The 24,446-nt window shown below is 52.9% G+C and overlaps 1 long non-coding RNA gene across 1 annotated transcript; it reads right to left on the bottom strand.

Moving 5' to 3' along the window:
- Positions 1-20,088: 20,088 nt before the first annotated feature.
- LOC113597167 (uncharacterized) lies at positions 20,089-22,186 on the bottom strand. The gene is made up of 2 exons (XR_003418026.2): positions 22,053-22,186; positions 20,089-21,178 (listed from the first exon to the last, which is right to left on the bottom strand). It is a non-coding gene; the product is annotated as an uncharacterized LOC113597167 (long non-coding RNA).
- Positions 22,187-24,446: the final 2,260 nt, after the last annotated feature.

Here is a 24,446-nt window from a genome sequence, read left to right as displayed (position 1 = left end):
GCCACATAACGCTGCCCACAGTATATACCGTTTTCGTAAACTGAGACGCACTTAACACAGAGACGTGCGCTGACTCAGGGTAGCAAACAGAGACACGGATGACGGACGGCACAACTGTATTAGATCGCGTTAGACAATTAAAAGTAACCAGGACTCGACAGAACCGCTGGGTTGTATTCGAGTTTTTATTTTTTTAAAGACATTTATTTATTTTTGACAGAGAGAGAGAGAGACAGAGCGTGAGCGGGGGAGGGGCAGAGAGAGAGGGAGACACAGAATCGGAAGCAGGCTCCAGGCTCCAAGTTGTCAGCACGGAGCCTGATGCAGGGGTTGAACTCACGAACCGTGAGATCATGACCTAAGTCTCACTTCACCGACTGAGCCCCCCAGGCACCCCCGTATTCGAGTATCGCAAACACTGAAATCTACACAGAAGCTGACGTAGGTAAATGCGGAAACCAGTCCTTGCAAGCCCAGGGGCTTGATTTCCATTTCCAAGACCCCAGGGACTAATTAAAACAACAACCATAGTAAGATGGGCCCTGGCTTCTGGTACTTGGTTTGTGGGGACAAATGGGAACGTGTCTGTTCGATGCAGACTTCACCAAATCTTCTGCTTTTTGCCCCAGATCCTGTCTCTCCCCGGTAACCTCAGCATCTCGGCTGTTTGGATGTTCTGTGCTGTTCCCGTTAGACGTTCCGCACACCCACACTTTTAGCGCATTTGTGACCGCTGCCCCATCTGTGTGAACTCTCCCCAGGGTTGCCTGGCAAACTCCTATTCACCCTGCAAAACCCTGCTCACCCTACCCCTCCTGAGTCACCTTGATGGTCCCGCACAAACCAGCCTCAGGGTCTCCTCCTGTCGTATGTGCGTAACAATTGCTCTCTAAAGTCTGCGGAAGGAGGGCTCCCTCCAGCCACGCTGGGCAGCCAAGCTCAACTTAGACACATTGTTGCATTTTCCGCAAAGAGCTGCCAGGCTAAATGCTGCTTTCCAGGTGCGTGTGTCTCCTGCTGGGGGGACACGGGCCGGCCGCTTAGACAGCCCCCTTGGAGAATTTGCCCAGGGCCGCCTGGGGCAAGAGGCTGCACGGAAAACCCGACCAGGAGACACATCGCCTCCGCCCACGGTGGCGCAAACGCCCCGGCCAAACCAGGCGATGGCAAAGTATCTGATAAGGTCTGCAAACCTGTGTTTCTCTCTCAGATGGTTCCTCAACTCCGATTTCCCCGGGGACCATCCGAGGCCACAGAAATGAACGCCCCCTGGCCCCCCCGCCTCCCGTACCAACCCCCCCCCCCACGCCGCTGCTCCCCCCAAACTCCTCGACTCCTAATTGGGCAACAATAAAACTCGGCGTTCCAGTCTCTGATTACAGACCCGCACTTCATCTCATTCTGTTATTACGTTGCGAGCGTGTCCTTACAGGAAACCGCACACTTGAGAAACTTACACACGAGTCCCTCCGAGTGAAATGTGTTTCAGGTTAGAGGGTCTAAGGAGCCAGCGGAACCCCCCGCCCTCCTCCTCTGCGATCGCTGGCTCAGAATTGTAACAAAACTCAGCAGAAAGCATTGGGACGGAGGCATCCTTCAGAGCCTCAGTGACGCGGCCACGTAAATCGTGCTCTTTCCAAGAGGCCATTGTGGCCGGTTGGGGCTTGGGCTCCGGGTCCTCTGACACGGAGGGAACAAAGCAACGGCCAGTCGAGCGCCTAGGACGCCAGCCTGTGCCTGAAACGCCAGAACATTCTGCAGAAAATCCTGTGGTCCGAGGTCCCGAGGGCTGACGCGCGGGGAGTCTGGTCAGCGTTTGCTTCTGAAGGGTCCTTGCTGACTCTCTTCTCCCCCGGGACCTAAAATGCACGTTTTGACCCTTTCCAAGTGCACAGGTCGCCGGCATTTAGCACGCTCACCCTGCTGTGCAAACCCCGCCAACTCGATGTACTTCCAGAACATTCCTATCATCCCACAGGCACCCCTGTCCCCATGAGGAGGCGTCCCCAGCCCCCCAGCCCCCGCCCCGGCCTTGGGAACCCCTAGGACCGCCCCCCACCCCCACCCCGACCCGGGAACCTCTAGGACCGCCCCCCACCCCCACCCCGACCCGGGAACCCCTAGGACCGCCCGCCACCCCCACCCCGACCCGGACACCCCTAGGACCGCCCCCCACCCCCACCCCGACCCGGGAACCCCTAGGACCGCCCGCCACCCCCACCCCGACCCGGACACCCCTAGGACCGCCCCCCACCCCCACCCCGACCCGGGAACCCCTAGGACCGCGCCCCACCCCCACCCCCACCCCGACCCGGGAACCCCTAGGACCGCCCCCCACCCCCACCCCGACCCGGGAACCCCTAGGACCGCCCCCCACCCCCACCCCGACCCGGGAACCCCTAGGACCGCCCCCCACCCCCACCCCGACCCGGGAACCCCTAGGACCGCCCCCCACCCCCACCCCGACCCGGGAACCCCTAGGACCGCCCCCCACCCCCACCCCGACCCGGGAACCCCTAGGACCGCCCCCCACCCCCACCCCCACCCCGACCCGGGAACCCCTAGGACCGCCCCCCACCCCGACCCGGACACCCCTAGGACCGCCCCCCACCCCCACCCCGACCCGGGAACCCCTAGGACCGCAGGCCTTGGCCTACCCGGGACATGTTGCAGGAACAGAGAGGGTGGGTCTCCCTCCTCTGGGGCTCCCATCCGTCAACACGGCAGGAAGACCCTCCCCCGAATGCCATTTCATCTGCACGGGCGTCTCAGTGACCACTAAGTGCCCCCTGTGCACCTTCCCGCCTGGCCTGTCCCCAGCCTTCTCCCTCCGCCGTGGCTCCTGCTGGACACACGCGTGTCTGTGCTGCCCCAGGCCTCTGGCTGTCTGTCTCCTTCCCACCAACCCGCACACCAGCCACCTGCTCATGAATCAGATCCCATTCTGTTTCCTGTGCCCACGGGAAGGGCACCTCCTGATCCGGTGAAGAAAACACACTCCAGTCTTGTGTTTTCACAGATAATTGGGGGGCGGGGGGATGGGACCGGTTTGAGTAACTCTTTACAGGGGGCTGATGGCCAAATGCACACAGGAGGAACCGGCTGGTGTCAGCGTCCTGGGTCAGCTGTCAGAATGAGCACACATAGAGGGAGAGGGTAGAACAACAGGGACAGACAGGACCACTGAGAACCAGGCAGGGCAGGACCTCTGAGATCCAGGGGGAGCAGCACCTGAATCGACTGAGCCACCCAGGAGCCCCATCGATAGACATACTGATGAGATCATTTCACGGTTTATCCTGGGGAAACAGAATGTACCTGCGACACTGAAAATCAGTGAACCGTCGTGATCCCCACACAGACCTTGACGTTGGACGTTTCGATTTGGTGCCCGGAGCTCAGAGGAGGGAACAGACTGTGGGTCAGCCGGGCTATAACCCTCATAGAACCCAGTTAGCGGGGGTGAGAGAGCGACTCACATTTGGTTGTGATCGATCCCCCGCATTCATTAATCACAGATTCTCAAAGGTATTGACTGACAGTCCATACGACCCAGAAAAAAAAAAAATACAGTTCCAGTGAACAGAAATGTAGTTTAAAAGGCACCAGATAAAAATGTATTAAATATTTAAATGCACTTGTAAGGCCACTCTGGTTTTAAACAAACCTACGTGAAACAGCTGCATTGTTAAAACGAGTAAGTAAAGACCTCAATCTTTGAAAACTCCTTTCGGTCTTTTTTTTTTCGTGCAGAAAACAACCATCGTCTTTTATTATTTCTGTCTGCGTCTTTGTACGACGGGATTCTTCTGAACAGGTCTGAGTTTCCTAGACGCGTGAAACAAAGGGATCATGTACCAGGAGGAAAAAAGAGAGAGAGAGAGAGAGAGAGAGAGAAGGAGGGATCATAAAACAGGCAAGAATTGTGGAGGAAAGAAGAAAAAAACGGATTGAAAACTCAGTGTCTATGACAGGAGAGACCACTCAGCAGGAGAGCCTGGGATGGAGAGGTGGAGGGGCGGCCGGCACAGACTGTGGGCTCTAAGTGATTATAAACACATGTTCTGGGGGCCGAAGGAAGCCTGTGAACAGGGGTCGGGGGGGGGGTACTGCAATCCCAAGGACTGTTGCACATGCAGGCACGTCGGGGCATTCGACAGCAGATGCCTCGGGACTTGAAAGGGTTTCCAAGGCGTTGCTTAAGTGCGTAGGGACCCGTGAGTGATTGCACAAAGGGTCGGTGGCACAGAAATTGGAAAGAAAAGGGGCCTGGAAAAGAATGCACCCAGGCTTTCAGCTGCCCGTGAAGAGGTGATTTATGGGCGACACCATAAAACCCAAGACCCGTATGTCTTCTCGGGCCCAAGAGAAATAGCCCGGGATTTTCACACCCCCTCGCTGTGCCCTGAGAGGGCAGCAATACAGGCAGGAGGCATGCTTTCTTTCCCTGGGGGTTTGGGGTGGGAGCCTTCCGAGTGGTTCCCCAAGGAACGTCGATCCGCGAGCACGGACCTCACTCAGGTAAGCACAGAGGTGCACCAAAGTCGGCACGGAAATGTCAGGCAGAAATGCCTGCGGAGACAGACTCTGGAGGCCAGCCCGGTGCCCTGCGTCAGATCCCCTCGCGTGCATCTGCTTGACTTGCATGCAGTGACCTCGGATGTCCCGTCCCGCCAGCATACGTGGTCGGGAAAAATCACGGAGACCCGGGGTGACTGCTTCCTCCCCCTGCTGACAAAGCCCATGTGGTCATGCAGAGATGCAGGTGGGGACGTTCACGCAATCCACCCGTGTAGACAAGCAAACATACACAAGCATCGCCATCCCCTCGCGTGGGGGGGATGTCTGGCCTCACAGTCACAAAGCGGCTGCTGCAGCTCCGGACATCATGCTCTCCGCATGGAATTCTGCACAGCAAGGATGGACCTGAGCACAACGGAGCGTCCTCTCCTGGGATGGGGCCGGCCACCGAAAGCAAATCGGCTTCATATTAAGGAAGGAGAAAAGGAATGTTTTGATAAGAGGGAAAGAGAATGGCTGATATGAAGGTGAAATACAGGGGCGCCTGGGTGGCTCAGTCGGTGAAGCGTCCGACTTCGGCTCAGGTCGTGATCTCATGGTTCATGAGTTCAAGCCCCGCGTCGGGCTCTGTGCTCACAGCTCGGAGCCTGCTTGGGATTCTCTCTGTCTCTCTCTATCTCTGTCTCGGTCTCTCTGTCTCTCTTCCTGTCCCCTGATTGTGCTCTGTCTCTCTTGAAATGAATAAATATCCATTAAGAAAAATTTCTAGCACAAGCTTCGTTTTTCATGAGTGGCTCTCATCACGTCCAGAAAAGTTGGATATTTTCCTTTCCATGCGGGGTCGTCACTGGGCCAAGCGGACACGACCGGGCATCCACAGCCATTTGTCTCTGACTCAGCCCTCACTTGCCAACTGCCTGTCCCGCCAGGGGGAGTCCTGACCGCGGCTGGGAGTTCACACGCACCTTGTTCTCTGATGCTACGTGGCTCTGGATAAATCACCCCCCCCACACACACATGTCTGAGCCTTGCTCTCCTTTTGCAAAATGTCGATTGCTTTGTTGCACTTGTGTTCGAGGATCCAAAGGAAAAAGTTACATATGGGCTGGAAACTTGACACACAGAAGAAACCTCCCCGCCCCCCAAGAGTGTAACTTGTTAATATTGTAACTTTGGGTGCAGGTGCGCCTTGCAGGTGGCAATGTATATTAAATTAAAAAGAATCGCGGGAAACGATATTAAACACTCAGCTCTCCGTGGTCACAGGCCACATTTGAAGTATCGTAGAGCCACGTGTGGCTTGCGTCCACCCTACTGGGTGGTGCGGAGGTAAGACATCCCTTCGAGTATTTATTGGCAGAAAAAGAAAGTCAGACATTAACAATTCCCGTTATTGCAGAAAGTTCTGTGTAGCTAGGAGCCCGCTAGTCCCGCAAGGTAGGACGTCGAGCCCCAGGTACCGGCGAGGAAACAACATCCTTCAGGGGAGTCTCTGTTTCCTGAAGGAAACTTCATCCGGGCTCGGTTCCGGAGCAGGTCCACACAGACTCCCTCCCGAGGAGAAACAACGATTCCGAAAGGAGGCGTGGGGACACCAGCCAAAGGGTGCTGGGGGCGGGGGTGGGGGGGCGGAATTTTGCATCCAGCCATTTTAAGGTATATATTCTTGCATTGCCTGTCATGTCTGTGAGGGGCACAGACTAATTATGTAAAACAGACACACGTCAGTGCATCCACGAACACGTATCCATGTATGAAGCTATGCGGATGTATAGTTTATTCTTCCAGAACAGAGCCATCTGGCTAACAGAAAAATCAAAAGCATTCAGGGCAAGAAGATGAGCGGGTTAAAAACCCACGTTTGAGTTACCTGGAAAATCACCTACGTGGGTCGCTTTTTAAAAATTACGGCTTTCTTTTTGGAGAGGGGTTTCAGGTTCACAGACGAATGGGAGGCAGGTGCAGGCAGCCCCGTACCCCCCGTGCCCCCCACGTGCCCAGCCTGCCCCCCTTATCAGCGTCCCGGCTGCTCAGTGTGCTTGGGGTAACTGAGGGACCGGCACGGACGGGCTGTGATTAACTGAGGGTCTGTGCTTTGGGTTGTGGTCACCCTGGGTGTGGTCTCTTCCGTGGGTTCCGACCAACGTGGGGTGCACGGAGCCACCATTATAGGGTCTCACAGGGTATTTTCATGGCCCTAAAAGTCCCTCCCTCACTCCCTCGGCCCTGGCACCCGCCAATCCTTCTTCTGACTCGGAACCTTCCTTTTTCCAGAAAATGTGAGATTTGCAACTGCACTGCCTTCCTTCATTGATCAATATTCCTTGAGCAGACGGGTCACGATCTCACGGTTTGTGGGTTCGAGCCCCGTGTTGGGCTCTGTGCTGACAGCTGGGAGCCTGGAGCCTGCTTCTGATTCTGTGTCCCCCCACCCCCCGCCCTTCCCCACTCACATTCTGTCTCTGTCTCAAAAATAAACATTAAAAAATTAAAAACAAGCAAACAAACAAAGAAATTAGGTGAGAAGAGATCAGTGTTAACGGCTGATGTTCTAGAAGCTGAGGATGAAAACATGAACCATATAATGTGTTTCATCAAATACAAACGTCACGGTGCTTCGAGCAGCCACTAAAAATGGAGAGAAAAAGAGTGACTTCCCACCTATGCAAAAGGGGGGCATAGAATGAATTCCATCAACAGCAGCAGAAACATTCAGGGGCGCAGAATATGACTGCAGAACAACAATGGACAGGATCAACTTTAAAGGACAAAACTGTCCACTCACGGCCGGAGTAGACAGCAGACAACGAGCCTGGTCCACCGCACCCCTCCCGAGACACAAAGACGCAAAACCCAAGAGAAAAGCAGATCCAGCCGAACACCGACCAGGGGACCGTGGCCGCAGCCTGATTCACAGGAGGCCACACAGATTCGTTCATAGGACACGCAGACGCCCACAGACAAAGAGACTCGAAATGCGATTCTACACGTCACACGGAAACCTGTGCAAAACCCAGAGGAAAGAATTCGCAAAGCTGCTGCCGCGGCCTGAGACTCCTGCCTACTTGGTCACTCATGGTTTGCGCAGAGTTTAAGAAGCTGGCGAGACATCCAGGATATGAGCCACAGGAGGAAGGAGGCTCCTGCCACGTGGATATGAGCCACGGGACGAAGGAGGCTCCTGCCACGTGGATATGAGCCACGGGACGAAGGAGGCTCCTGCCACGTGGATATGAGCCACGGGACGAAGGAGGCTCCTGCCACGTGGATATGAGCCACGGGACGAAGGAGGCTCCTGCCACGTGGATATGAGCCACGGGACGAAGGAGGCTCCTGCCACGTGGATATGAGCCACGGGACGAAGGAGGCTCCTGCCACGTGGATATGAGCCACGGGACGAAGGAGGCTCCTGCCACGTGGATCTGTACGGTTCTGAGATGTTACACAGTAATGTGTCTTTGATAACATCATCTCCCTCTCTCTGCCCCTCCCCTGCACATGTTCTGCTCTCTCTGTGTCTCAAAAATAAATAAATGTTAAAAAATATATATATATGCACACTTTTAAATAAATATATACATCATTTATATATTTAAATATATAAATATTTAATACATATGAAATATTTAATATATAAATTAATATATACATTAAGATAATATAATATATAATATTGTTATATTATTAATATATAAATATATAAAATTATAAAATTATTTATAAATAAATTTATAAGTAAATTTATAAAAAATATAAAATAATATATATAAATATATAAAATATTTATAAATATATAAAATGTATATATACTTATATTTATATATACATTTATATTTATATTTATGCTTATTATATAATATATATTTATTATTAAATATACATTATTAACATATATTTATTATGTATTTATTATATATTATTATATAAATATAAATATTTATAAATATATAATATAATATATACTATATATTTATGAATATAAATATAATATAAATTATAAATATAATATAATATATTTAATATATAATATAAATTATATATTAATTCAATTTATACATTTATTTATTTAAAAAAATTTTTTTAATGTTTATTTATTTTTGAGACCGAGAGAGACAGAGCATGAACGGGGGAGGGTCAGAGAGAGAGGGAGACACAGAATGTGAAGCAGGCTCCAGGCTCCGAGCGGTCAGCACAGAGCGCAACGTGGGGCTCGAACCCACGAATGGTGAGATCATGACCTGAGCCGAAGTCGGACGCTTCAGCGACTGAGCCACCCAGGAGCCCCTCAATTTATACATTTAAATATATATACATTTAAAACTGTGCTTCTGGAGACAGAGACGCAACATATGTATTGTTTTGCGGCTGATTTATGACATTAAATAACGCTTTATGGTCGTTTCAGTACATCTCACTCGGAAACACGTTTCACAAACCACCCAGGGCACACAGAAGTCACAGGCAAAGGAAGACAAAACACAGCCCTATGGTTTTGGAGAGGCTGGAGGCCGCAGGGGACTCAGGACGACCGTTTTGGGGTTTCTCGTGGTGGCGGGGGGGACCCACAGCTCCGTGTTTTATGGGATTCCTAACGGGACCGGTGGAATCATCCCACGCAGATTTCCCAGAACGCGCTTTGGAAAGCAGCATGGTCCGTGGCCTTATTCCTGCTGGCCACATGGGCCCCTGTTACAAGGATGTTATTCAACCTGGATGGACCTCGAGGATTGTCTGCGAAGCGACATAAGCCAGACACAAAAGCCAAATTCTGTATAATTCCACTCATGCCGAGTCCCTGGACGAGTCAACTTCATAGGAGCAGACTGCAAAATAATGCTCAGGGAACCTGTAAGGAGAATACGAAGCTAAGACAGAACATAGGTAGACCTTACATACGTACATCCGTAAAAAAAATCTCTGGTGATGAGTTTCGAGCGACAAACTCCAGCCCCGAGCTCCCAACCAGCCAAAGAGAAAGAGGAAATAAGATGAGTTTAAAAAGTTCACATGGCGTAAGAGAAAAGTAAATTCACCTTAAGAGAAACAAACAAATAAAAATTCATAGGGACGGAAAGTGCCTGGTGGGGGCCGAGGGCTGGGGTTAGGGACGGGCAGTTAGTGTCTCATGAGGACAGTGTTCCAGTTTGGGAAGGTGGAAAGTTCCGGGGACGGATGGCGGGGGTGGTTGTACAACAGTGTGAATGTGCCTGATGTCACCGAGCTGCGCATTAAAGACGGTTAAGGTAGTAAAGTTTATTTGCGTGTATTTCACCGCAACAGAAAATATTGAAAGAAATAGCTTTTATACCTTAAAGAAATTAACAATTGGAAGGAACCATAAATGTCAGTTTTGCGGTTTGGGAAAAAACTTCACCAACGAACTAAAGTCCTCACTTACTCAACAACAACAAAAAAAGGAAAGCTTGCAGTTTGCGTCCTGTTTCAGAATTTTATTTGAAACCCAAAGGAAAATGCCAAATGGCCACACGGAAGGACAGGAAGGCAATGGTCATGTTGAACTCGAAGCCACAGTGGGGCCCAGGTTTACTGATTTCAAAGCCGTGGAAATGCGGGAATGTGGGGGTCCAAGGGCTCGACACAACGTGCTCAGAAGAGACAACATCAACCTCTCCCTGCTGTCTGGGGACCCCCACGCACCCTGCATCCCAGCCTAGAGAGTGACTCTGCCTGGGGTCTTGCATGCACCCCACAGTCCAGGCTGGAGGGTCTGATTATGTCTGGGGTCTCCCATGCACCCCACAGCCCAGTCTGCAGGTGTCTGACTGTCTGGGGTCCCCCATGCACCCCACAACCCAGCCTGTAGTGTCTGATTATGTCCAGGGTCCCCCATGCACCCTACAACCCAGCCTGTAGGGTCTGATTATGTCCAGGGTCCCCCACGCACCCCACAGCCCAGTCTGCAGGTGTCTGACTGTCTGGGGTCCCCCATGCACCCCACAACCCAGCCTGTAGGGTCTGATTATGTCCAGGGTCCCCCATGCACCCCACAGCCCAGCCTAGAGAGGGTCTGCCCGGGAACCCCCATGCACCCCCAATCACGACCGCCCTCTGGGGAGGAACGAGGCCAAGCGGGGACCCATTCCCATCCCCGTTTTCTGGCCTCGGGCTCCGGCAGGGGTGGGACGGTCAGGCTGGACGCCCGCCGGGCAGGGAAGCCGCAGGCTGGGCTTCCCCTGCACCAGGTGACAGATCTGCTCTGGGCGCCAAGTGACGGAAGGGTTCGGGGGGGGGGGGCGGGGGGCGGGGGAGGCTGGTGCACACACACCTGGGGACTCAGGGCTCTCAACGGCAGGTGCCCCCATTCCCAGTCCCGGGTGTCTTACCGCTCCCCAGCGGGGCCCCCGCCGCCTCTGTCGCCGCCGCGGGACCTCCGACCCGACTCTTGGCCAGGCCAGACGCGCCCCCCGCAGCCGCCGTGGCGGGAGGTGTGGCGCGCACAGCCCGCTGCTGGGGTTAGCTGTGTTCCAACGAGTCGCTGGTCAGTTACGGGTCCGGCAGGGCAGGCTTGCTTTGCGGGGCGCCCACGTCCGTGGAGGGGGGCCCACGGCACCTGCGTCCTGCCCCGTTTGCGTCTCTGCGCCGTGCGTCCGCGGCCCACCTGCTCTCCAGCGGGGTTTTAAGCGCAGCGCACGGCGAACGGAGCCAAGACGGCGCGTCCCGCACGTCCCGGCGTCCGTGGAGGCGCGGGTGTGGTGCCCAAGGCTTCCACGGGCGGACGGCGGGCTCCGCGTTCCAGGGAAGGTGTGCGATCTCCCCGCGGAGCCAGGTGGCCGCGGGCTTGGCTGCGACATAAGCCTGCCTTGTTCCGGCTCCAGACCTCCCAGCTCCGGCCTTGGGGCAGCTCCCGGGACAGCCCGAGGGGCCCCAGCCCCTCCGTCACTTGGCGCCCAGAGCAGATCTGTCACCTGGTGCAGGGGGAGCGCAGCCCGCTGCCTGCCTGACCGTCCCCCTCCCCCACCCCCACTTCTGCCCGTGCATCCTCTCCACGGATGGGCGTCGGCTGGTGTTAAGTCGCGAAAGTCAAGGGTCCGAGGTGGGAGCCGTGCCTCCCTGGGGCGGGTGTGCAGACGAGCCCGAACGCGGGGGACTGATTTGGGGGTGCCTGGGGCTGGCAAGCACACAGCCCTCCCGGGAGGCCCACGATGGAGGGGGTCGGAGGGAGCCCATCCGTGCATGGTGGGAAAGGAGCTGGTGAAGGAGGCCGTGTGCAGACAAGGCCAGGCTCCCGGCCAGCGGGCGACCCCACCGCCCAGCCTTGACGTGCCCGGAGACAAAAGTGTTTCCTGCGTCCGGAGACTGACGTGGACCGAGGCCGGAGCGGGGCTCAGAGGAGTGAGCTCATCCCCCCACCCCCCAAGTGACCCCTGTCGCAGGAACACTGACTCCCGGCTCTGCACAGTGACGAGCAGGGCCTCCCAAAGCCACCCGGTGACTTACTCGGGACCTCAGCCCCTCTGTGCTCACGCCCTGTCTCTCTCTCTCTCTCTCTCTCTCTCTCTCAAAAATAGAAACAGTCAAAACATTTTATTTTTAAATTTTTTTTTCAACGTTTATTTATTTTGGGGACAGAGAGAGACAGAGCATGCACGGGGGAGGGGCAGAGAGGGAGGGAGACACAGAATCGGAAACAGGCTCCAGGCTCTGAGCCATCAGCCCAGAGCCCGACGCGGGGCTCGAACTCACGGACCGCGAGATCGTGACCTGGCTGAAGTCGGACGCTCAACCGACTGCGCCACTCAGGCGCCCCAACAGTCAAAACATTTTAAAAGAGTCCCGCTTCCTCCCCGACCTGTCACCCCCGACTGCTGCACCCGAGGGACGGCAGACACCTCACGGGGCCTCCCTCCTCCCCGTGGTTTCTGGGGACTGGGCCGTGGCCTCTGCACGCACGGATTTCTGCGTCCCTGAGCCTCTCCGAGGCGCAAAGCCCCGGGTGTGAGTGAGATCCCCAGCTCTGGCCGGATGAGCCCCCCAGTCCCTAGCACTGGGTGCTTGTTCCTGTATCACAGGGACCAGAGACCTCCCCCCTGCCCCCCACCCCCCTGCCCCCACCCCCGGTCTGAAACGTACGGGGTTGTGTGACAATTTAAGGCATAAGTGCTCTGCTCCGTGATGCAGTTACCAGACTGCACCACCGCTCTGCTTGGGGACCGCGGGGGCTGTGGAGCATTGAACGGGTCCGGACACGGGCTCCTGGAACGTCACCCTAAGCCCTTTCTTGGCAGAGGTGTCTGTGCTTAGCTGGGGTGTGGACACAGACAAGCCAGGAGGTCTAAACTAACAACGTGATTGACCGTGGGCTCACTGGGTCACCCTGTGTCCGCTTGAAGCCCTCACGGGCTGGAGGCTGAGGTCAGCCACACGCGGGGTGGGGGGGCAGTCAGCCATGCCTTCGTCACTGACCCCAACAGAACCCTGGTCACCAAAGCAGTGTTCTCCAAGACCTGGCCTCCTGGTCTGACCCCCAAGGGGCAGGGGAGCCAGAGGGGCGAGTGGGGTCAGCGGCAGGGAGGGTGGGCAGACCAGAGCTCCACGGCAAGACCACAGGGAGCACAGGGCACCACCTCCCATGATCCTCTGACAACCTGGGGTAGACGTGACTCAGAGAGATTTCTCCTGGCCACCCCCCCCCCCACCCCCGTCTGCCCCTTCTGCACGGCGGGGGCTCAGGAGCCGGTCACGCCCACGTTCGTGTGGGTCCCCGTGGAATATCTGATACCCACCACACAGAGTAAGGTCCCCAAGGCTACGGAACGTGGGAAGAGTGTGTGAATGTGTCCATGCGTCTGTTTCCAAGTCATCAAGCTCACCAACGAGTTGCAGACTTCTGTGACCGACTTGGGCTCAGCTCATGATCTCACGTTCGTGGGTTCGGCTCAGCTCACGATCTCACGGTTCGTGGGTTTGAACCCCGCGTCGGGCTCTGCGCTGACGGCTCGGAGCCTGGAGCTGCTTCGGATCCTGTGTCTCCCTCTCTCCCTGCCTCTCCCCTGCTTGCCCTCTGTGTGTGTCTGTTGTCGGCTGTAGGAAGGACCGTCATGAGCCCCCCGAGGAACTGAGGTAACACGTGTCTACACATTGTGGGCTGCATTTGTGACATCGTTTTCCCCACAGAGCAGAGAGCCGTGAATCTGGAGCTCTGCTGTTCCGGCACTTTCCGCTCCCGTTTACGGATCGCCCCTTGGGTGCTCAAAGGAGTCCTCTATGCAGATGTATTTCACAATTAATTCTCCCCCCCCCCCACCCCAGGGAGCCTCTTGGAAGATATTCTGAAGCCCGCCAGGCGGGACCGAGAGCATCAGAGCGCTTTGTCAGCGGGGAAATGCCTCCCTTGTGTGGTTGCAAGTTACCCCAGGATGTGGCCATGACCACAGCTGTCCGGGCCCCAGAAGAAAGGACACGATCCCCTCCCTGAGGCCCAGTGGCTTGTCTCTAATGAAGATGTGGCTCGTCCAATGGCCTCAGACAGGTCCTGGGCAGCAGGGCAGGGAACACAGGAAACCTCACGACTTTGTTCTCTCGGGTAATCCGAGGTGCTGTGGACACAGGCTGACTTCCATCCATACAGGCAGAAGCTCCTCTGATGCCTCTTGGCTGTGTGTCTGCCAGGCCTGCTTCCTGCCCAGACCCTGGGTGACGGGTTTTCTTTGGCTCTGGTGCCGAACCTGTGACTCACCAGCTCGTGCATCCACACGCGGCTGGAAGGGAGGTGTTGCAAGGCTGGATAAAGTGATCAGAACGACTCCTGTCGCTTTTGGCCACCGTGGTTCTGTTGCACAACCCTCTCCATCCCCAGAGATCACAAGGCACCAACTCGCTGTCCAAAGTGAATGGGTCTGTCCTGATGTTAGCCTGCCTCCAGTTGTGGAGGCCAGAGTCTGAGACCCAGGCAGGGAAGGGCCACTGAGATCCAAGAGGGGCAGGGCTGCTGAGATCCAGGCAGGGCGGGACCACTGAGGGGCAGGACCACTGAGATCCAGGAGGGCAAGGCCAGTGAGATCCAGGCAGGGCAGGGCCACTGAGATCCAGGCAGGGCAGGGCCACTGAGATCCAGGTAGGGCAGGGCCACTGAGATCCAGGAGGGGCAAGGCCACTGAGATCCAGGCAGGGCAGGGCCACTGAGATCCAGGCAGGGCAGGGCCACTGAGATCCAGGTAGGGCAGGATTACTGAGATCCCACTGGGGCAGGATCAGTGAGATCCGGGGGGGTGGGGAGGGGGGACAGGACCACTGAGATCGAGACGGGGCACAGCCGCTGAGATCCAGGCAGGTTTGGCTGCTCAGTTCCAGGCCAGACAGGACCCTGCTCCCTCCAGAGGCTCCAGGGGAGGGTCCTTCCTGCCTCTTCCAGCTTCTGGGGCTCCAGGCGTCCCTGGGCTTGTGGCCGCATCCCTCCCGTCTGTACCCCCAGCTTCACGTGGCTTCTCCTCTGTGTCTGTGTCTCCTCTTGTGTCTCTTACAAGGAGCCCTGTCATTGGATTCAGGGCCCCCCTCCTCCAGGATGAGCTCATCTCAGACCCTTCACTCCATCACATCTGCAAAGACCCTGTTTCCAAATAACTGTCCATTCACAGCCTCTGGGGTTGAGGACAAGGATGTATCTTTGGGGCCACCACTGAGTGCCCTCCTTGCAGCTGCAGGGTGGACCCTGGTGTCTCCTTCACATTCTCTAGGTGACTGTCCTCGGCCGTGGAGCCGGTCAGTGGACCCCAGCCACACCCCCAGATGGCCTCAGGCAGGTGGCGCTGGGGACCGTCCAGTGCTGGTCTCCTTCTGGGCCCCTTTGTCCTGAGGACTCAGCAAACACCTCACACCTCACTGGACACTCACCCGAGTGCCCCGAGTGGAGACCAGCCAGAGTCCTGCCCACGTGCATGGGCCCCAAAGGGAATTCACAGCGACCGTGACTGATTTCAGACACCTGTCGTGATAAGTCAGGGCCCCCCTCTGGTATCATTGAGTCTCCGGCAACCAGGGAAGTGTTTTGAGGCTGGTGTTGCCCTTCACAAGTGAGATGGTCTTAGGGAATTGGTGCCCGACGTCTCACGGCTGGTGTTCGGCCAAGCCAACCGAGGACGTGTCTCAGGCACAAAGGAGTGGCTGTTAACCTTTCCTTTAAAGAAGGAAACGTCTCATCCTATCGGAAGGGAACAAGTTTATGCACACGGCCCCCACGGCCAGGTGGTCCCTGCATGTTTTCACTTGAGTCACCGCGATGTTTGAAAACATCCAGCCTCTCATGGGGCAAACGGCCGTGGATTTAAGCATAATAAATTGGAGCACAGCGCTGTGTCTCTTGATGGAGTTGCTCATCGCAGGTGCTGGACATGAGACGGGCTCATCTACAGGACCCAGAGCGGGTGGCTGATGAAAACGGGGGCTCCCGGGGCCCCGAGTCCTAAAGATGCGCTCAAACGAGAAATGAAATTTCTCCCTTCGCTGTCATGCCTGGACAGGAGGCAGAGTTCTCTACCCGTCTGTGGCTGGGACAGGCAAGGTTCTTTGCATGCGTTTGTCATTTAAAATATGTTCTGTTCGCATGTAGTTTAAAGAAAGCATTTCATGGGGCGCCCGGGGGGCTCATTCGGTTAAGCGTCCGACTCCGGCTCAGGTCATGATCTCACAGTTCGTGGGTTCGAGCCCCACATCGGGCTCTGTGCTGACAGCTTGGAGCCCGGAGCCTGCTTCGGATCCTGTGTCTCCCTCTCTCTCTTCCCTTCCCCTGCTCACACTCTGTCTCTCTCTGTCTCAAAAATAAATAGACATTAAAAAAAATTTAAGAAAAAGAGAAAGGACCTTAGATCTTGTCTAAAAGTATGAATGGCCAACGTAGGTTTCTGTCTCTTTCTCTGTCTCTCAAATAAATAAACGTTTAAAAAAATTTAAAGGAAGCATTTCAAGCTGGACTGTATGATCTTTGGTCGAAATACAGATTAAAAGCATTTGAGAAGCACTCTTTGCTTCTGATGTAACGGCCTGTGGTTTCTACCATTTTCAAGACTGAGGCTAATTATTTAGTCAGTGCTGATGGACCTTAAACGTATGCCCTTTTAGGGAAGCGTTAGCTGTGTTTTTCTCGGGTGTCTGTGAGGAATTCTTTATTTCAACCACATCAGTGAGTATTCGTGGCTTCTAACTATTGCTATTAGAAAGATCTGCCAGGGTTTTAACGGATGGCCAGGTCATTTTGGTTTTGTTTTGTTTTTACTTAAGAACAATTCTCGGGGCGTCTGGGTGGCTCAGTCGGTTAAGCTTCCGACTTGGGCTCAGGTCATGATCTCACGGTTCGTGGGTTCAAGGCCCGCGTAGGGCTCTCTGCTGATGGCTCGGAGCCTGGATCCTCCTTCGGATTCTGTGTCTCCCTCTCTCTATGACCCTCCCCCGTTCATGCTCTGTCTCTCTCTCTCTCTCTCTCTCTCTCTGTGCAAAAAATAAACATTAAAGGGGTGCCTGGGTGGCGCAGTTGGTTAAGCATCCGACTTCAGCCAGGTCACGATCTCGCGGTCCATGAGTTCGAGCCCCGCGTCGGGCTCTGGGCTGACGGCTCAGAGCCTGGAGCCTGTTTCAGATTCTGTGTCTCCCTCTCTCTCTGCCCCTCCCCTGTTCATGCTCTCTCTCTGTCTCAAAAATAAATAAACGTTAAAAAAAAAATTAAAAAAAAAGAACAATTCTCATGCTGGGCAGTGGGGTGTCTCGATTTTGTCTCACCTTATACTCTGATGTACAGTTGAGGGAGGGGAATGCGAGGGACATGTGGAAAAGGTGCCCCGATCCCAGACTTGCTGAGCCAGAGTCTGAATACAGAGGGTCCCAGACTCAGTGCATATGGTTGCTGCTAAGAGCTGTTTGTGGGGTGTATCCTTGGTGGTTCTGGAGGGCGGAAGTCCAAAATGGGTCTCACGGCCCTGACACCAAGATGTCGGCAGGGGAGAGCCTGTCTCTTGTCCTTCTCCACCTTCTGGAAGCCACCTGAGTCCCCGGGCTCCTGGCTGTTCCTGTGGTTGGATCCCAGCACCTTCCAATCCCCGGGTGTCACCTCACTTTTGGCTACCCACTTTCTCCGTAACAGGTGACCCCCCCCCCCCGCCTTAGCCTGTGTCTTAGGAGGACCCTTATTTCACATGTAGAGCCCACTCAGAAAATCAGGATGATCTCCCACCTCAAAGCCATCAACATCTGCCTCCTGGCTCTTAGATGGTCATCCTGCCATTTTGGTCCCCACATGGATGAAGGGGTGAGTGGGCTCCTTGGGGTCTCTTGGAAAAGAACATTAATCCCATTAATAAAGGCTTCACCCTCATGATGTAATCACCACCCAGAGACCCCACCTCGTAATATCATTGCCTTGGGGGTTAGGAGCTCAGCGTAGGGGGGGGGGGACACAGATACTCCCACCATAAGGTCATAGATGGTCACATTCACAGCTTTGAGGGATACCGACATGGACGTCTTTGGGGACATTATTCTCTCCACCACATGGGGATTAGAATATGGAGGTCTTTGTGGCCTGCACTTGGAACCACTAGGCAACACTGTTTCTCTGGAAACTTTGTCCATCTCTAATGTCATTGAGGACTGGCCCCCAACACGTTAATAATATGGCTCCATGTCCGTCCCAGCCCTGCAGGCTGTCACCTGGCTGTGGTTTCTTCTGGGGCATCTGTCACCCCCAAAATGTGCTCTACTGTATGTCCATGCCATGATAATGTCACCTCCACGGGGACAGGACTGGTCACGGCTGCAGGGACTGGCACATAGTAGGCGCTCAATAAATGCTTCCTGATCGACCAGAGGATTCACAACAGCTTCATCTCTGGTTCACATCACTTGGCAACTGTCCCACAGTGACACCATCCAATATGGCAGCCAATGAGCACATGTGGCTGTTTAAATGTAAATTATTACAGTTAATTAAGCACTCAGCTCTTCGGTTGGCTCAGTCACATTTCCAGGGCCCAGTAGCCATATGTGGTGTTCTAAATGTAAATTAACTGCAATTAATTAAGGCAAACATTCAATTCCTCAGTCACCCTAGTCAAACGTGGCTGGCGGCTGCCATATTGGACAGTGTGGAATGGAACGTTTCCATCGTCACAGAGACTTCTGGGTTGAATTGTGTCCCCTGGAGAAGACATGTGAAAGGTAGGGATTAGGGGAATAGGACCCTATTTGGAAGTAGGGTCTTTGCAGGTGTACTCAGGCTAAAATGAGTCCTAAACCAATATAATTAGTGGTCTTAGAAGGACACATCGCAGCACACACATGCATGAAGAGACGATGATAATGATGACGAGCCACAATGAAAACGTGGTCATGTGAACATGGGGCAGAGACTGGAGTGATGTAGGCACAAGACAAGGGATGTGTTTCAGATGGCATGAAACATGGGTGGGGAAGACCAGGAAAAACAGGATGCACGGAATTATACAGCTGCCATCTTCTTGGGGAGACAGCAGAAACCAGGAACGTTGTGAGCTGAGCACACTCTACCCTTTGAAAGTTGATTTCCTAAGACAGCTTCCGAACCACTTTGGTCAACGTGGAGTCAACCTCTCTTGTGAGCTGTTGCTTAATACCCGTGGAGAAAGCACACCGATGAACCGCTCCAAGTTCTGGGTCTGACGTTACCACAAACTGGGGACATGCTCACCTTTGAGGATGAGAACGTTTGCCTAAACGGGTTGCAAAGGATTGCCTGTGTAGAGTTGTCTTCAGTCGGAAGTCCGTTCTGCAACATGGGACCTTGCAAGCATCCTAGAGGTGGTAATCGTGTCCTAGCTCGGGGTCAAAAGAAAGGGACTCTGATGACCGTATTAGGTTGGATCAGGCACATGCCCTCCCTGTGAATTCTGGAGGAGTAAGCGTCATGTGGACACGGCAGCTTCTAGGTCTCCGTGGGACCGTGATTTACCTTCATTGCATCATCAGGAGACACCACAGAATATGCTCCCCAAGGGCTGGGAGAACCCACGTGGGCATTACAGAAAACTCCAGAGTCCTCGGTAAGCGTCTAAACATCCAGCTGTAAGTGTGGACTAGACATGTAAGGAGCCATGTCTGCACGTTGGCCACGTTCCCTTCACATTGGAATCAGAAGTATGAATGATTCATTCAACACACACTCTGAATTTTTACATAGGCTGATTTTTTCTTTTTTGATTGAGTGTAAAACGTTAGCACTCAGTGACCACTTTGCGCATGCGGTGGAAATAGGTTGAAAAACGTGCTTCAGAGCATCAGGTACTCGGGAAGAGGAAAGAGATAAGACCTTACAACTTAATCAAAGTGAAATTCCTTTCTCTAAGGAAACGCCAAGGATGCTCTGGGACCCATTTACAAAGTTATGAGACAGAGTGGAAAGTCGACGTTATTAAAAAAAACGCATTAACAAATTTACCAGATATCAGGGGATAATGGCAAAGCTAACTTATCTCTCTCAGAAACGTCAGAATATCTTTGGGCGATGAGAAAAATGATCCTCTCCAGCCCCGACAGAGAACATTCTACTTAGAAAAAAAAAAAAAAAAAAAAGGAAGAGAGCCAAAGTGGAATTATTAAACTTTGTGTGTTTAATGTGCTTTGAGGTTGCCATTGAATTGAATGAATGTTTCGGAGTAAAACGAACAATTAGCCAATTCTCAGAGAGATGCAAAAAAATCCATACAACTGTTGTCCCGGTTTATAAAGTCAGTAGGAAGAACATACTGATTCCCCCTCTAGAACACACTCGATTCCTGCAACAGCAAATTTATCAACAGAAAAAAAATGAGAATATGCTAAAACCTTGGTTTGCAAGCAAAATTTGTTCCGGACGCATGTGTGTAATCCAAAGCACTTGTCTATGAAAGCACATTTCAAGAACCATTGGCTCAGGGGCGCCTGGGTAGCTCAGTCGGTGAAGCGTCCGACTTCAGCTCAGGTCATGATCTCGCGGCTCATGAGTTCAACCCCTGCATCAGGCTCTGTGCTGACAGCTCGGAGCCTGGAGCCTGCTTCCGATTCTGTGTGTCTCTCTCTCTGCCCCTCCCCTGCTCATGCTCTGTCTCTCTCTGTGTCAAAAATAAATAAAACATTAAAAAAAGAAAAGAACCATCAGGTCAGTTGTGATCGTGTGATGTTCAGTGTCACGTACCCCTCGTAAAGCAAGACATTGCTCGCTTATCAAGTTAAAATTTGTTAGACATGTTTGCTCATCTTGGAGAACGCTCGAAATCCAAGGTTTTACTGTATAACCAAGTCCTTTTGAAGTCTACTTTGCTCTTTCAGAACCTCTAACACACCCTGAATCGTCTCCATTTTCTTTTACATTTCCCATGTGGGCACACACTCGTGTTAAAACATGTTATGGCATTTTATACATCTCATTATCGCAAGGACCATGAGCTTGGTTGAGCCAACATGAAATCAGCAACCTGACCTGTTACAGTATGGTTGAACCCAAGGCAGACCTGTTCCCCGGCGAACGGATACTTATAAATTTACGAAACAGCAGCAAAATCCTGTCTTTCCCACAGAGCTTCGCGCACACCAGCAGCTTATGCGGTCATGGTACTGACGAGAACCAGTGAGGGAATCCACCGACGGGCTGATCTTTCTGCTGGAGGTTAGTGAACTTGAACATGGGGGCACCGGGAGGCTGAGGAAAGACCAGGGCAGACGCAGAGGTCAGTGAGAAATTGGGAGAAGGGTGAACCGTGCTAAGAGCTTCGGATGGGAAAACCTCACATTTCAGGCAACCTGGTGTTTTGTGTTCTTGGCAGGGTTTCGGTCACCAAGAGCCAATGAAAATAGAAGGGTTTCTCTTTCTTTCCCCTGGTCCTACACAGGGTGACCAATACTGAGCTTTTCAGGGGTAGTGGCTGAAGACAGCAGGTGTGCCTCAGCAGTTCTATGGGTGGGGGAGGGTCAGACACAATGCTCTGGGGGCACCTCCTTTTCTACTCCCAGTTGTTAGACTCCTAACCCCCCACGGATGATGGGAGCCACGCGGTAAGAGCCTGTCGATTGACAATACAAGCCTCTGTGTCCGGGTACGTCATTTCCGCAGACCAGGGGGCTTCCGATGACAGGAATTCATTCTCCCATAGTTCTGGAGACCAAAAGTTTGAAATCAAGGCGTCACCCCGGGTGACTCCTTCTGGTCTCTCCAGGGGAGTGTCTGCTCAAGGCTTTTCTCCAGCTTCTGGTGGCCACTGGTGATCATTGGTGTTCTTGGGCATGTGGACGCGTCACACACATCTCTGCCCCTGTGGTCACATGCTTGTGTTCTGGTCTCGTCTTCTTGTAAGGACAGGAGCCCCGTTGGATTCAGACCCAACCTAGTGACCTCGTCTTAACTTGACGACATCTGTGAAGGTCCCACCTGCAAATAAGGTCCCACTGGGCAGGAGGCAACGTGGCTCAACCCATGGCCCTCCGTGATACCTTCCTTGGAGAGTTACAAGGGCTCACGTCTTGCTGTTCCTAACACGTTTCCACTGAAGGGCTCCTACCAACATCTCCACACTTACCAGCTGGGTTTTAACGCTGTCGCAGTGCCTTCCGTCTCTACAAGAGGCCGTGAGACACAGGATCAGATTCTCAGAGATGCACATTTTTACAAAGCTAACTCGGGTACACTCTTCTCTCTTACTGCCAACATCCTAGAGAGAAGAAGATTAAAAATTAAATAGGAAGAAAGGATATTCGCTACTCCCCAACAGATGTTGCCTGGTGAGGCACAGACAGGTGGCCAATTCCCTATTCACCACCCCCCGTGTCAGGCGTGGGCTCCAGGGGGAGGAGACAGCTGGAAAGGAACCCGTGGCCTTTGCGAGGAACTCTCCAAAAATCACCAGAGACGGCCAACGACACATGTTAAGAAGGGCGGGCGGGTGTCTCCTCAGACCCGTATCCGTGAGTCAACTAGGGAAGCATGAACACAAATCATCAACCGGGGTGGCTGTGTCCACGCTCCGGGTCTCACAAGACACGCCGCAGTAATGTCCTCGCGTGAGCTTTCCGGGACTCGGGTAGCTTCCCAGAAATGCAACTGTGGCTCTTTAAGGTATGTGGCTTGATCACGTTTACTGGCATTAAGGATGTGCTGTGAGGCAGTGTTTATCGTGGGACGTGTGGTGGCCTCTGAAATCCGTGGCACCTGGCATTTCTTGGCCAGATGTCTTGTGATTTTTTTAAAAAAGTAATTGTTTATAAAATTACGTACATCAACAATGTAGATGTCCGTTGACCAAGCAATGGATAAAGACAATATGGTGTAAATATATATAATGCTTATAATACATAACATATAACATATAACATACAATATACAATATCCAATATATAATATATAATATAATATATAATTATAATATGGTGTAAATATATATTATGCTTATAATATATATTATAATTTTATATATTATATATTATACTTATATATTATAAACATAACATATATAACACTTCTATTTCTATGTATATAATATATAATGTTTGTATAGGTAATATCTACATATTCTATCTGTATTCCTTTTCTTTTTCTTTTGTTTTTTATTTTTTTTTTAATTTTTTTTTAACATTTATTTATTTTTGAGACAGAGAGAGACAAAGCATGAACGGGGCAGGGTCAGAGAGAGGGAGACACAGAATCTGAAACAGGCTCCAGGCTCTGAGCTGTCAGCACAGAGCCCAACGTGGGGCTCGAACTCACAGACTGTGAAATCGTGACCTGAGCCGAAGTCGGACGCTCAACCGACCGAGCCACCCAGGCGCCCCATTCTTTTGTTTTTTAGAGAGAGAGCACGCACGAGTGGGGGAGGGGCAGAGGGAGAGAGGGACAGAGTCCCAACTCACAAGTCGTGAGATCATGACCTGCCCTACGTGGACTGAGCCACCCAGGCGCCCCCAAAATTCCTTTTTCTTTACCGTGACTTGATGTGCGTTAAGACAAGAGAATTTATGTTGCTAGAGTGGAAACCAACGTCACCCAGCTGCTGGCCCATAGATGCTTCATTCCTTGGAACATCGGGTGACACGTTGTCATGGAGAAGAAATCCTTGGTAAACACTGTGGGTCTCTCTTGATGCTGCTGGGGGGGATCCTTTTTTCTGCAACCTTTGGAACTTTCTGGTAATCATCTGTCCTCTTGTGTCTGTCTACCTTCGTGGTGCTGGTCAAAAGGCACATGTCCCCGTCTGGTGTCACCCCCCAGGCTTTGGACACCCACAAAGGTTTAACCGGCCCACGTGACCCACCCATACAGCACCCCAGACCCAGCACGTCACCGCCTTGCACCTGAAATAGACCCAAGTTCTATTTCGCATAAACTGCTTATGTTTCCAGTGAGATTGATGCTGTTAATATTAGCTTTCAAAATGACAGATTAACATCACCAGTTAATCAGAGCTATTAGCGGATAGATATCTGTAATTCGATCACCGGAGTAATTTCTTTTCCAATAATGTGATTTACAAATGCAAGTGATTAAGTAATTAGCTTACATCTCCATAGATTACTGGTCCTCCCAGGCTCCGCCTGGAGATTAACCCCGGGTAATTAGAGGGTGCGAGCTGGTAAGCTGCACCCAGAGAGCTGGGAGTCACCTTCCCCGAGTGCCCTCTGCACACAAGCAAAGGCAACGTGCATGAGGGGCCCCCCTTGGAAAGGGCACGGGCCCTGAAGTTTCCCTTGGAGAGCACACGGCCCCGAAGTTCCCCTTGGAAAAGGCAGAGGTCCCAAAGGTCCCCTTGGAGAGGGCACAGGTCCCAAAGTTCCCCTTCGAGAGCACACAGGCTCCGAAGGTCCCTTGGAAAGGGCACGGGCCCTGAAGGTCCCTTTGGAGAGCTCACAGGCCCCGAAGGTCCCCTTGGAAAAGGCACAGGCCCCGAAGGTCCCTTTGGAGAGCTCACGGGCCCTGAAGG

Source organism: Acinonyx jubatus, chromosome X, assembly GCF_027475565.1.
Source record: "Acinonyx jubatus isolate Ajub_Pintada_27869175 chromosome X, VMU_Ajub_asm_v1.0, whole genome shotgun sequence".
Taxonomy (NCBI): domain Eukaryota; kingdom Metazoa; phylum Chordata; class Mammalia; order Carnivora; family Felidae; genus Acinonyx; species Acinonyx jubatus.
The sequence above is the reverse complement of the archived record's forward strand: the minus strand, read 5'-3'. Positions and strand labels throughout refer to the sequence as shown.